Source organism: Ixodes scapularis, unplaced genomic scaffold (assembly GCF_016920785.2).
Source record: "Ixodes scapularis isolate PalLabHiFi unplaced genomic scaffold, ASM1692078v2 PGA_scaffold0__279_contigs__length_252992795, whole genome shotgun sequence".
In the NCBI taxonomy this organism is placed as follows: domain Eukaryota; kingdom Metazoa; phylum Arthropoda; class Arachnida; order Ixodida; family Ixodidae; genus Ixodes; species Ixodes scapularis.
Window position 1 is genome coordinate 129942732 of NW_024609835.1, and position 13148 is coordinate 129955879.

General features: G+C 44.5%; 1 protein-coding gene and 2 pseudogenes across 1 annotated transcript in view; 2 read left to right on the top strand and 1 right to left on the bottom strand.

The window, feature by feature from the left end:
* Positions 1-13148, bottom strand: part of LOC8043871 (dopamine D2-like receptor) — a 1482298-nt gene that overhangs the window by 1297388 nt on the left and 171762 nt on the right. The gene's annotated exons all lie outside the window — the stretch shown is intronic.
* On the top strand, positions 5155-5700 carry LOC120845236 (annotated as a pseudogene).
* LOC121835523 lies at positions 9840-10446 on the top strand (annotated as a pseudogene).

Here is a 13148-nt window from a genome sequence, read left to right on the forward strand (position 1 = left end):
ACGGCCGCGGAAGAACACCTCGCACAGTGCCGATCCGGCCGATCTCCGAACGGACGATTTCGCATTTCGTGGACAGCGAGCGCCACCGCACGGGAGAGAGAGGTACCTTAAAAACGACGAAAACAAGCACCCACACCTTGGTTCTTTATATTTGCTGTAGTTACGGAACAAATCGACTTACATGAATAATTTGAATATTATTCGATTCCGTAATAAATTTAGAAGTCATTAAGCGCAATACTTCTTATGTTTGAATTTAGATAATTTTGTAAATTCGCTCCGAACGCAAGAGTGCCGAATTAGCCGATTTTGACCATTTTCATGATTTTTTAAAGAATATAATTAAATTTATGATGAAACATTCGTTGCGCTTAGTGTCTCGATAATGACTCAATGTCTTTAAAGCCGAAATTTTCAAGAAGATCCGCGCAGCCGTTATTATGTGAGAATTTTTTTAATTTGGTGAAAAACCTCATGTATTCTCTATGGGGCTCTGAGGTGCGCCCCCTCTTAAGTTCTTAATGACGGAACTCAATTGCATTCCTAATGAGTAAATTCAATAGAATCGGTATTGACTTTCTTATCATAAAACTCTATTGCATCCCTGATGAGAACTGGTATTGATGTTCTAATGATCAAACTCAATTGCATTTCTAGTGAGTAAAGTCAATAGAATCGATATTAAGTTTCTTATGATCAGTCTCAATTGCATTCCTAATGAGTAGATTCAATAGAATCAAAATTGAGTTTCTAATGATCAAACTCATTAGACATTAAGTTTATATTGAGTTTCAATTGACTCTATAGGAACACAATAGAAATTAATTGAAACTCATTGATCATTTTTGAAAGGGTCTGCGAGTTTTGTGCGTGAAAGTAGACGCACAGACATTTTTTAGAGTGTACAGCCTATATGCTCCTGAAAATCCAAAACAAAACAATAACAACAAAACAAAGCGGAAGCTAAACACCGGAGTCCTAGCGTAGGATCCCGTATAGGGCGCAAAGAACGTGACTCGAGAAAACAGTTTTGTTTGCCTGAATAATCAGCTGGAAAGCGGCAGAAAATCAATGCGTGATTGCATTAAGCCTTGGCCCCCAAAAAAAACCGTAAGGAACAAAGTTGCTGGAGGATTGGAGTCGTGAAATTGCCTGGCTCGTTTCTCTTTTTTTGTTTTGTTTTTTTGCGAACGAGCAACTCATTAGGTAATTGCAGTCGCGCTTCTTAAATATATGTACACTGTATCTTGGCGCTCACTTTTTATTCAACGTAATATATAGCGTCGCGCCTCGTAACTAATTGTGTGAGTATACCTAACATGCGTCCAACTCCGGTGAGGCGTACGAAGCACCATTTGCATTAGCGTATTCTTTTTATGTCCGAGTGTGCAAAATTGTTGTTTAAGGGGCTCATTCGCGCGAGTAAGACCCCTGGCAGCCGCACGTAAAACCATTTATAAACGACTAGTTTGTGTCTCTACTGACTTCGAGCGAGATAATAGTTAGCAGTTGCTCCCATACAAAAATGATCTCGGGTCGTCTATGGAAAAATATATGGCCGGCAATCTCCCCGTATGGCCCTCTATGGTCGGCTATAGAAATCCCTAAATACAGCTACAGCCAGATATAGAAACGTCTATGGCCCTGTGTCTAAAGATTGTGAACCAATAAACTGTCGTCACCTGTCTATAGAAAAATTTATGCCTTCTAGTCTAAAGATCAGGGAACAATCAACTTTCTTTATGCGCCTATAGAAAATCACTACCGGCACTTATTTTTTATAGGAAAAACGCTCCAGGTTAGAAAGGAACAGGGTAGGCCCTATTCCTTCCATGTGTTTAAGCCTATGTATGTGACCCTTTTTCTCGGGATCTGCTAGGGTTAGAGGAATCATGTTGGTATAATTGTATTTAGCTTTCTGTGCTCTCTTTGCTGAACTAGATTTATTGTTATATATATTTTAGTTCTTTTTTGCTTTTGTTTTTACTGGACACTTCTAATTTTAATGCCAAAATAGACAATAAACAGCTTGTCAAACAAAATTGCCTTGATTAATTTCCATAATTCTAGTTCAGTAGACTCCCCCTTGTGTTGTCTTATTAGTGGAAAAAAATAATGCTTCTAGTTTTTATGGTTTCAGAGAAAAAGGGTCAAACGTCGCAAAAAAATGATGTTTTGAGATAATTGACTTTGAAGTGAAAAAAGGCGCTTTATAACAAACTTGCACCCTAGAAATGCATGCTGATGTATCCTTTCGGTAGCCACCAGCCAGGTTGTCACCTCCATAGTCAATATTTAGTTTCTTTGTTTGCTGTCTTGCTTTTCGGGCCTCTTTTGTGACGAGCTGTGTAGCCCTGTCTGCCAAGTAAAGTCGTCGCCGGTCAACGTCCCGCAACCACTGCACCATGAATCATCCTGGTAAAACGCCAAGTAGAGGCTCGAAGTTGTCCGTTTTGACGTCTCTCTAATCAGTGTGTCCAACAGCACTTTTCACAGTTCAGAAAGTAGGTGCAGGCGACGCCAGATCTTAGTGCTGCTTTTTCAACTAGCTGCAAGTCCCCACCACACACTTTGCACACCCAGCTTTCGGCGACGGTACAGGACAGAAGGTCGATGTCAATCAGTGCACAGTTGCAGTAACGAACACTTGCCTTGAGCTCTTCAAAGCGTGCTTCCGAGTGCGACAGCTTCGAAGAAGACGCACACGTGGTAGTTGGTGCGTCAGGCATCAGAATGCGTTGCGGGGACTCAGCGGCATAAGAAATTGACCTATGCCGACTACTCTGGAAGCGACGCTTTTAAAATATCTTCTTCGTCTTCGTCATTTTTAACATTCCAAATCTAGTGTTAAAGTAAACAATAAATTACCTTGCCCGTGGAAGCATGCCGAAGCAGAAGCAAAAGTATGCGCGTCGTGACTGACACCGGCAGTGTCTGAGGATTTATGGGGCTAAAAAGGTAAAAGCTAGACAGCTTTTTGCTGTTGCTGGACGAGCAATAAACATTCCGCTAGACCTAATGAAAATCTGTGTTTTTTTACGTTTTTTTTTTTTTTACAACATAGGACAGATACAAATCGTGCATAGGTGTAAAAGGGGGCGTGGTCGGTCACCACCTAGGTTTCGGAAAAGGTCATTTTTTCTGTAGATAAATCGCGCACGCTCAAATTACACAGTCAGCATTGTTCAGGAAAGACTGGGAAATCCAAATCCCTAAAAAACAAAAACTCAACTTTTTCAAAATTTTGCCCTACCCTGTTCCCTTAAAGCAATACCAAATTCCTGCAATACCGGTGGCAAAGCATGACCCAAGATATGTTTCCTGCTGTTGCAACGAGTCGTGAAAACCAGTAATGTTGTGTGTTGGAAAAATAAATTGAAATGCCTATCCAATACTTAAAATTAATTTTACCCCCCAAGGTGAAAATAGATTACACTGGCACCGAACACTGCAATCAAGCAATAGCTCGATTGCAATCTTCAGCACCAATGTACTGAATTTCATCACTGCATTGTCAACATGACTCATCAAACTTATTAAAGAAATAATTATTAACTTTTAGTTAATTAGCCTAATGCTCTACATTTGTTTTTTTTTAGGGTGCTGAATTAAGGGATGGGGGCTATTCCAAGAGACAATTCAAATAATGTATTAAGTACAAGTAATATTTGCTCCGCCTCTCCGTGTTATGCGACAAATGACGACAGTCACCGGCCTTGTCGGAATAAAAAATAAGACTGCAATATATAGACAGAGTGCGAACTTAGCGTACGTGGAGAAGTGTGGGGGGTCGGGTGTCGCTGCGTTATTGCTGTTGTGTGGGGGGTGTTCTGCTTGTGCTCTTTGTGTTCAGTGATGTATATCTACCATGTAGCGTTCTAAAAGTTGAAGGAACTTGAAAAAACAATTTTTTAGAGTGCGTGCTAGCTGAAGAGAGCCTTAGGAAAGCCCATACAGCCTTCTTTAGCAGCCAGCCATTAGAAAAGCTAAAGAGCGCTATGGCTGGACAGGGATAGGGCTATGGACAAAGCTAAAGAGGTCTGTAAAGACGACCATAAAAATGCTAAAGACAACCATAGGAACTTCTTTAGCTAATTGGGCCAAATAGCTAAAGTCGACCATAGTAAGAATTTTCTATAGCCGACCATAGGACATTTTTTTGTATGCTCTCACTGTGCCAATTGACGTTCAAATTAACTAAACTAAATTGAAGGGGGAACGCGCGCGCCCACGGACGCGCGCGTTCCCCCTTCAATTTAGTTATTTTGTCCGATTAATGTTTTATGGAGTAGAGATATTTATTCAAATTTCACTGCCGGGCATTTTGCGTTAATTAAAGACAATCAGGAAGCGCTAGTCGGCACAGTTATATTTTACAGCGAAGCTGCATATCACTCACAGGTCGTATTTACGGAATTCTTTCGTGTAGTCGTCCTCACGGAAAAACATCCTTCAGTGATTGAAGCGAAAAGTGCATATCACGCAACCAAGAAACAGTACAGCATTCGTTTAAATCAAGAACAAGCACAAAGCAAGCATCCGAACTACATTACCGAGAACGCGCTCCTAATAACAACGCGAAGGACGTACCGCTTACCAGATACGTCTCCCCGTTGTTGCGCAAGCCGCCGCGGCGACGGCAGCTTGCGAGGTGGGAGTTACGTCACTAGCCTTTTTTTATATAAAAACAATGTTTTGGTACAGTGTATTTACTTTTCTTTCGTTCTGTCATTTCCTTTTGCTGTCTACAAACATGAACTGCCTCCTGCGTCCCAAGCGACTTCCGGTCTCTCCATCTTTGCAAGCCTGCCGAGTTTGATTATGTCACCAGTGCTAGAAAGCATTATATATCAACCAGCAAATAAGACGAAGAAGCCCATCGGTCAATAAGCGCAAACGCGAAAGCGTTTGCGCTTATTGGACCGATGGGCTTCTTCGTTATTGGAGTTATATTGGACCGCCGATCCGGAAGTATGGTTCGCTCAAATTTACAGCCAATTCTGCACATATAGGATCACTTCTGAAAACCGCATGTTCCATCACGTCGTCGCTGCGCTTCCATCAGAAATTGCGACTGAAGTGCGGGACTCGATCCACACCCCGCCACCAACGGATCCTTACACCGTCTTGAAGAAGGAACTGGTGAAACGCACCTCAGAATCCGAACAGCGCCGGCTACAGCAACTTTTAACTAGCGGAGAGCTCGGCGATCGCAAACCATCACAATTGCTCAGACGCCTGCAACAACTCCTTGGCGAAAGGGCCTCGTCGTTTGTTTTTTCAAAGGTTGCCAACTAACGTTCGCATGATGTTAGCGATGGCGCTGGATCTCCAATTGGCCGCCTGACACAACTGGCGGATTCCGCCATGGATGTGGCTACACCAAAGGTAGCACAGCTCCAACAGACGCAAGAACCCTCAAGACCGGTTATGAAGTTAGCTGTTTCAAGCCACTCCTCGGAGTTGAACGAACTTCAAGACATGTTCTGTCGACAGCTGGCGGACCTGCGAAACGACAAATCAGCAACCTCGCTGCGCTCTCGCTCGTCGTCGCGAAGACGCAGTGACTGCACCAATCTTCGTCAACGATCCGACTCACCCAGTCCAAGAGTGTGCTGGTACCACTGAACATTCGGGAATCAAGCCGGAAACTCCACCCTACCCTTCGCCGCGGCGGAAAATTTCAACTCCCACCACTAGAAGCAGCAAGTGGTTTTGGGACCAATGCGGGCCACTTATTTTTTGGCACAAATCGGGATACCGGACAACGTTTTCTAGTAGATACCGGTCCTCAAATTATCGTTTTGCCTGGATCTGCATTTCCACGTCGGCCCAAGCAACCGCATTTGTCGCTACAAGCTGCAAATAAAACACCTATTGCAACTTATGGTCAGCGAGTGTTGACCATCAACATCGGACTACAAAGAGTGGTCACTTGGGTGTTCCTAGTTGCTGACGTTTGTGGGAAAGTTGCCTTGCTGCGTGCCCAACCCGGCGGAACAACACGGAGCCAGGATTTCGGAAAACGTGAAGCTACATTTATTAGTAAATTGTAAACATGAAGTTAGTATTAACAAGGTCGTTGGTCGACACCGCCGCAGCGTGTACCTTTCGCTCCAGGCCCCGCTTCTCTCTCTCCTGGTCGGCGTCCCCGCTGCTGCTTTTATGCGTTCTTTCACAGGGGGTAACGCTCCCCGCGCTCTTTACACACAGTGGCGCCCCTATAGCGTCCACACGTTACATGTCGAATATTGAGCGCTGACTTTCTTCGGAATTTCAACCTGCTCGTCGACATGCTAAACAAACGTCTAGTATACCCTACAACGAACCTCATGGTCCAAGGCATTGCTCTAACAGTATCCGATGCACGCCCTATAGAGTGCCTACGCGCAGTTTCTGCATACAAAACCTTATTTCAAGATTTACCAGCATTCACACGGCCTCACAATTGCCTACGTCCAATCAAACATGATATAAGCCATCACGTCGTGACAACCGGACCACCTGTTTATGCCCACCCACATCGCAAGCACGCCGATCGCACGAGGGTGGCACAACAAGAATTCTCACATATGCTTGAGGTGGGAATCGTACGTCCAGCGTCAAGACCTTGGGCATCGCCCCTACATATGGTCCCAAAGAAGAAACCCGGAGACTGGCAACCTTGTGGTGATTATCGTGCCCTTAATAACTTGACAGTAGCAGATCGTAACCCGCTCCCTCAGATTGAAGATTTCACTTCGACTCTTCACGGCTCCAAAGTCTTCTACAAAATTGATCTAGTTAAAGCATATCACCAGATATCGGTACACTATCCCAGCATGCCCAAACAGCTATTGCTACTCCGTTCGGTCTTTTCGAATATGTGAGAATGCCGTTCGGTTTGCACAAGGCAGCCCAAACTTTTGAAAGCTTTGTAGATCAAGTGACTGGAGATCTTCATTTTTGTTATGCGTACCTCGATGACCTTCTCATCTTCAGCATAGACCAACAATAACAGCTGAAACATCTCAAACTTCTGTTCCAGCGCCTTGACGAATATGGACTCATAATAAATAAGAACAACTGCGAATTCGGTGTGGCCGAAATTAATTTTCTCGGTCACCGCCTCGACCAGCACGGACTCCGACCCCTCCAAGAGAAAGTCAACGCCATTCAAAATTTTCGCCAGCCAAGCTCCATTCGTAAACTTCGAAAATTTCTTGGTTTAATTAATTTCTATAGGCGTTTCATTCCTAACTGCGCTGAGATACTGAAACCTCTATCTGACCTCCTTAGAGTTGCGCGAGAACCATCCACGGCACTGGAGTGGTCCTCCCTAATCACAGCGGTATTTCACCAAGCCAAACAAGCACTAGCTGACGCAACACTTCTACTTCATCCCAGACCAAATGTTCCCTTGAACGTCATGGTCGACGCTTCTAACACTGCTGTAGGGGCAATTCTGCAACAATACATCGGAGCAGCCTGGCACCCAATTGCATTCTTCTAAAAAAAAACAAAAAAACAAAAAAAAAACAATTCGAACCTGCAGAACGCCGCTACACCACCTTCGGCCGTGAACTTCTGGCAATATATCTAACCATCAACCACTTCAAACATTTTTTAAAAGGTCGACAGTTCTTTATTCTAACGGACCACAAACCTTTCACGTATGCTTTAAAATCATCAAGTGATAAGTCATCTGCACGAGAAACACCGTACCTATCTTGATGAAAATAATCCCTCGAGAAGGGGAACAAGAGGGACAAGGGACAAACACAAATCTCCAAACACAGCTAGGTGACTGGTATGCACCGAAAAAATCCGCCTGGTTCGGGTATCGAACCCGGGACCTCTCCATTACAGGTGGAGCGCTCTACCAACTGAGCTAACCAGGGGTTAGAGGTCAGTAGAGCAAACGGGTTTTATCAGCCGCCACCAGTCTAACACCAACAAGGGTGAAGCTTGCAAATTAAGGTTATTATTATAATGCAATTAAATGCAAAGGTGCAAGCGAGCTGGACAATAATGATGAAATAATAATGATTTCATCATTATTGTCCAGCTCGCTTGCACCTTTGCATTTAATTGCATTATAATAAGTACCTATCTTACAACACCGAATTCACGACAGACTTTCGACACGTCAAGGGATGTCACAACCTAGCAGCGGACGCCCTGTCGCACATATCATTGACATTCGACTGCAATGCTATATCACCTACCATCGACTTCGCAGCTATGGCTGCCGCGCAACAAGGTGACAAGCACATCCTCCTGCTCACTCAGTTATCCAAACAATTGAAGCTCTTAAATATTACGATTCCGCACGGTGATCTCCGCTTCCTCTGCGATGTTTCAACTGGAGTGTTTGCGACCTGTTGTCCCTGTACCGTTTCGCCGTCCGGTTTTTGACTCGATGTATGGTCTCTCACACCGTGGGAAACGCGCGACGCAGCGTTTGGTAACACAGCGTTTTATTTGGCACAGCTTAAGTAAGGATAGAGAGAATTGGCACGCGCTTGTATCGGTAGCCAAAAAATCAAAAATTAATCGCCACACCTCCAGATACTTTCAACGATTCCCTGTGGCTACCACACGGTTCGATTATGTCCATATTGACATCGTCGGTCCCTTACACCCATCAGATGGGAACACATACAGGGTGTCACAAAAGAAAATTTACACTGTCTTTTTTACCACAAAAATAAACTAGGCATCGCCAAACGCTCATTCTCCGCCCAAAGGTAAAGCTAGAGGTCACAACCAGATGCCAAAGTTTCAGCCCGATCCGAAAACTTAATCAAAAGTTATAAGTGATTTTCTGAAAATTTCAATGGGAAAATGGCGGCCGACCGAGTTTTCAAACACATGGGGCTCTATGGCACCAGAAACCGAAAACGGGCAAAAATGGGCTCCATTTTCCCATTGAAATTTTCAGAAAATCACTTATAACTTTTGATTAAGTTATCGGATCGGGCTGAAACTTTGGCATCTGGTTGTGACCTCTAGCGCTACCTTTGGGCAGAGAATGAGCGTTCGGCGATGCCTAGTTTATTTTTGCGGTAAAAAAGACCGTGTAAATTTTCTTTTGTGACACCCTGTACATACGTACGTGCATCAATAGATTCACACGCTGGCCAGAAGCCTACCCGATTTCTGACATCACTGCCGCCACCATCGCGCGGGTTTTCTTGAGCGGATAGGTTGCAAGATTTGGTATGCCATCCACCATAACAACAAACCGCAGACGGCAGTTTGAGTCAGCTTTATTTCGCTCCCCTCTGCATCTACTTGGTACACACCGTATACGCACAACCTCGTGTCATCCTATTGCCAACGGTATGATGGAAAGACTCCATCGCTCACTCAAGTCCTCACTCAAGGCACAAGGGGACTCTACCAACTGGTGCAGGCAGCTACCACTCGTCCTCCTTGGCCTCCGATCGGCAGTCAAAGAGCTCAACTGCAGCCCTGCAGAACTCGTATATGGCAGCACATTACGTCTTCCAGGTGATTTTTTCCCCCAAGTGATCCACAAGCTGAACCGGACCCTGCAATCTACGCTAATAAACTAAAAGCTGCCATGCGCAGAGTACGCCCAGTGCAGCTAAGACTACAACGACCAACACCGATCTATGTGCCACACGATCCGGGCAGCTGCGGCCTACATCAGCACTCAAAACCCCCAAAACTGGACAATATTCGTAGACTCCAAGTCCGCTCTCAGTGCACTCATGCATAAAAAAATGAATAGCGTGAATTCTCAACTGATTTATGACATTTTACCGAAATTCCATGATGTGAGGTGTCAGGGATATGAAACTGCCTTACATTGGGTACCGGGGCAAAGTGGCATACCCGGCAACATCTGTACTCACAAAGCTGCTAGTGACGCCCACGAAGCCGATGCTACCTATGCAATTCCTCTGTCAGGAACAGATACAAATGATATAGTCTGAAAAATTGGGAGAGAAATATCATCCAGACTATGCGCAGATCCCATGCTACTATTATGCATACTTGAAAAATATTGACCCGGAGTTAAAGTTCCGAATGCCGGGAAATATAAAACGACGAATAGAAACTGTGCTGCATCGAATACGCTTGAATGTGGCATTTACTAGAAAATATCTTCATATGATCGGTCAAGTAGATTCACCGCGTTGTACAGCATGCTCAATAACACACCACATTAAACATGAACGCTGCAGCTGTTCGCCATGCAGTTCGCAAAGGAAAACACTAAAGCAATCCTTGAACATACATGATCATGACATTGAGCTCAGCCATATATTAGTTCCCTGGACTTCAGTAGCAAAAGAATCAAAAGCAACTAACGCTTTACTCTGGTTTTTAAACGACACCCGCCTGGACCAAGAGTTGTGAACTGACATCACTATTTTTAATTTTCGTGCGGCTATTTATTTTTCGCCAATCTTTGAGTGCGTATATATGTGTTTGTGTATGTGTGTGTGATGTGTGCGGGGGAGGGGGGATACGTGTTTGTGTGTGATCTCACTATTTCCTTACTTCTCTATTCCGTCTGATGTCTCTCTACTCTCTTCCTCTTCCCGCAAAGTAGCAAACCAGCACTCACAGGCTGGCTGACATATTTGCTTTCATGTAAACAAAGCCAGTGTTGTGCCCGATACCGAAAACAATAACAAAATAGCGTTACTCGTTAGTTTGGTAAACATTAACGCGTTTTTGAGCTACGTTACTTTTTTACAAACTTAACAATTTACCGTCATCGTTACTTTTCAAAAATAACGAACGTTACTTTTACGTTACTTTTGTGTTCGAGTACATATGTTTGGCGGAGATATATGGTAAGCCTCCATTACAAGCTTCGATAAAGATGGACATTCACAGGGTGGTTTCGTCGTGTTTTGATGCGCGAAGCAGCTTAATTTTCGGCATGCAGAGTAGGCATTGATACTGTAAATTATCTGATTTCGTCTACTTTAGTTGATACATTTCATTCAGTCCTGGCCATGGCGACGGAGTTTCGTTATTCATGTCTATCTCACACGCAGAATGAGTCGGAGATGGTAGTCAATCGGCTTTTATCAACTACAGCATGCGAACGGGGACTTCTGGAACAAAACCAGCCAACCAACACCCCTCACCTTTACGCCGGTTTTAGTAACAGTCCGGTTCATACTATTACCAGCGACTAATTTACTTCACTATGTGGAACAGGACACCGGTTACCAGCACATTGGTTAGGATTAGGGCGTGCATTTTCCGGTTTTAACCGAAAAACACCGATAAACATCCGTCGGTGACGAAAATATAAAATCAGTTAAAACCGAAAAACACCGGTGGTTGGACATGTTCGCCCTGGTTAAAACCGAAAAACATCGGCCGTTGCTAGTTTCCGACCTAGCGAAACCCTTTCCAATTAGAGTTTCGTCAAACGTGTTATCTCGTCGATCCTGCATTCTTCCAGTGTTTATACATGGCTTGCAGGTGGCGTCAGTCCGCCCTCCTTTCTGGGGGTCAAAAGCGTCTAGTGAACGCAGTGGAAGCTAAGCTCTCATGCGCATTTCCCCCATTGTGTCTCCGATAGCCCCCTTTTGGGGAAAAATTAACGCAGTGGAGGGTAGGCTCTCACGTGCCTTTTCCTCATTGTGTCTGGCCAAGTGATGTCGGTGCAAGCCATGTATTCAGAGGTTGCTGTGGTTCCTGGAAGACAATGCCAACGTCCGTGTCGTACAAGAGCGTGCGTTTTCATAATTGCGGGTTGCGAACCGCAAGGAACGTGCTGCCATGATGGCAGCACGTTCCTTGCGTGTGGATGCAAGCATGAAAGTACGCTTGCATCTACTATAATAACCAAGTGTGAGAAATAGTGGCTTCCTAGAAAAGAAGTATATGAACTATGTGAATAAAATTGGAACTCTCTGTCTGTGATCAATCGCTTTTTTTTCACCGATAATCACCGATTTTAGCCTCGTCGTGAGACGTTCCACCGAAATACACCGGTGTTTTGAAAATAAATAAACACCGAAAAACATCCGCCGATTTTTCTCACAAATAAACACCGGAAAGTACACACCCTAGTTATGATTAGGGCTTCGTGTTTTCGGATAAATCCGAAAAACTCCGAAAAACACCCGCCGGTAAAATCTATGTCAATTTGGATTTATCCGATAAACTCCGAATTGTTATGTGCCCACGCCCCCGCCCCCCCCCCCCCCCCCCCCAGAAGAAACAAACAAAAAAAAACGGGAAAGAAAGAAAGAAGGATTTTTTTTCTTACATGTTCAGCAGCGCAGTATTAATGGTCCTGGAAAAATAACACCATAATTATCTTTCCAGCCTTGGGCCGTTGTCAAAAGGGGGTCTTACAACTTGTCTCGTCAAGGTTGGTTCAGGGAAACAGGTCATCGTATTCGTACCATTCGTGTCACGACTTTTGGTTTCCAGTTTGGGCCATGGGATTTGGGATTTAGAGAAAGGAGAGGGTATGTTTCTGGGGGTAACAGTGAAAGCTATGCACCATAGAGATTGTATAAAATAGGGGAGAGGGGCAGTTGAAACTTTTCTATTACACCCTTAACCACTCCACCTCGCGCGGCCGCGGGATAGATTGATGGGACGACTACGAGCTTCCTTGCGGCTACCTCTGGCAGTTTATTGATTTTGAGTTATTGAGTTTTATCGAAGCCACACTTGTGTGCGACTTTTGTCGTGGGACAAATTAGTATTCCCAATGACACCAACGCCAAATTCAACTGAAGAAATCTTAATTGATCACTCTAAGTAGAAGGGGAGCGAGACTTAGTCCCCGAAGGGAGCAAGTGCGTTGCCACAACCATTAGTCCCCTCGGGGACTAACGGGAAGGGGAGTAACTTTTGCGCCCCTCCATTAGTCTCTTGCACTAGCACCGTTGGGAGTCTTGGGACTAACTGCTACACCGTTTCAATTGCACCTCAAGGACCAACTGTTAGGCCCTTGCACTTGGTCTCCTGGGACAAACTGTTACACCGTTTCAATTGAACCCCGAGGACGAACTGTTAGGCCCTTGCACTTGGACCCCTGGAACTAACTGTTACGCCGCTTCAAATGAACCCCGAGGACCAACTGTTAGGCCCTTGCACTTAGACCCCTGGGACTAAAGGTTTATCCTTTGCATTTGTTCCCGAGCCACAAATCT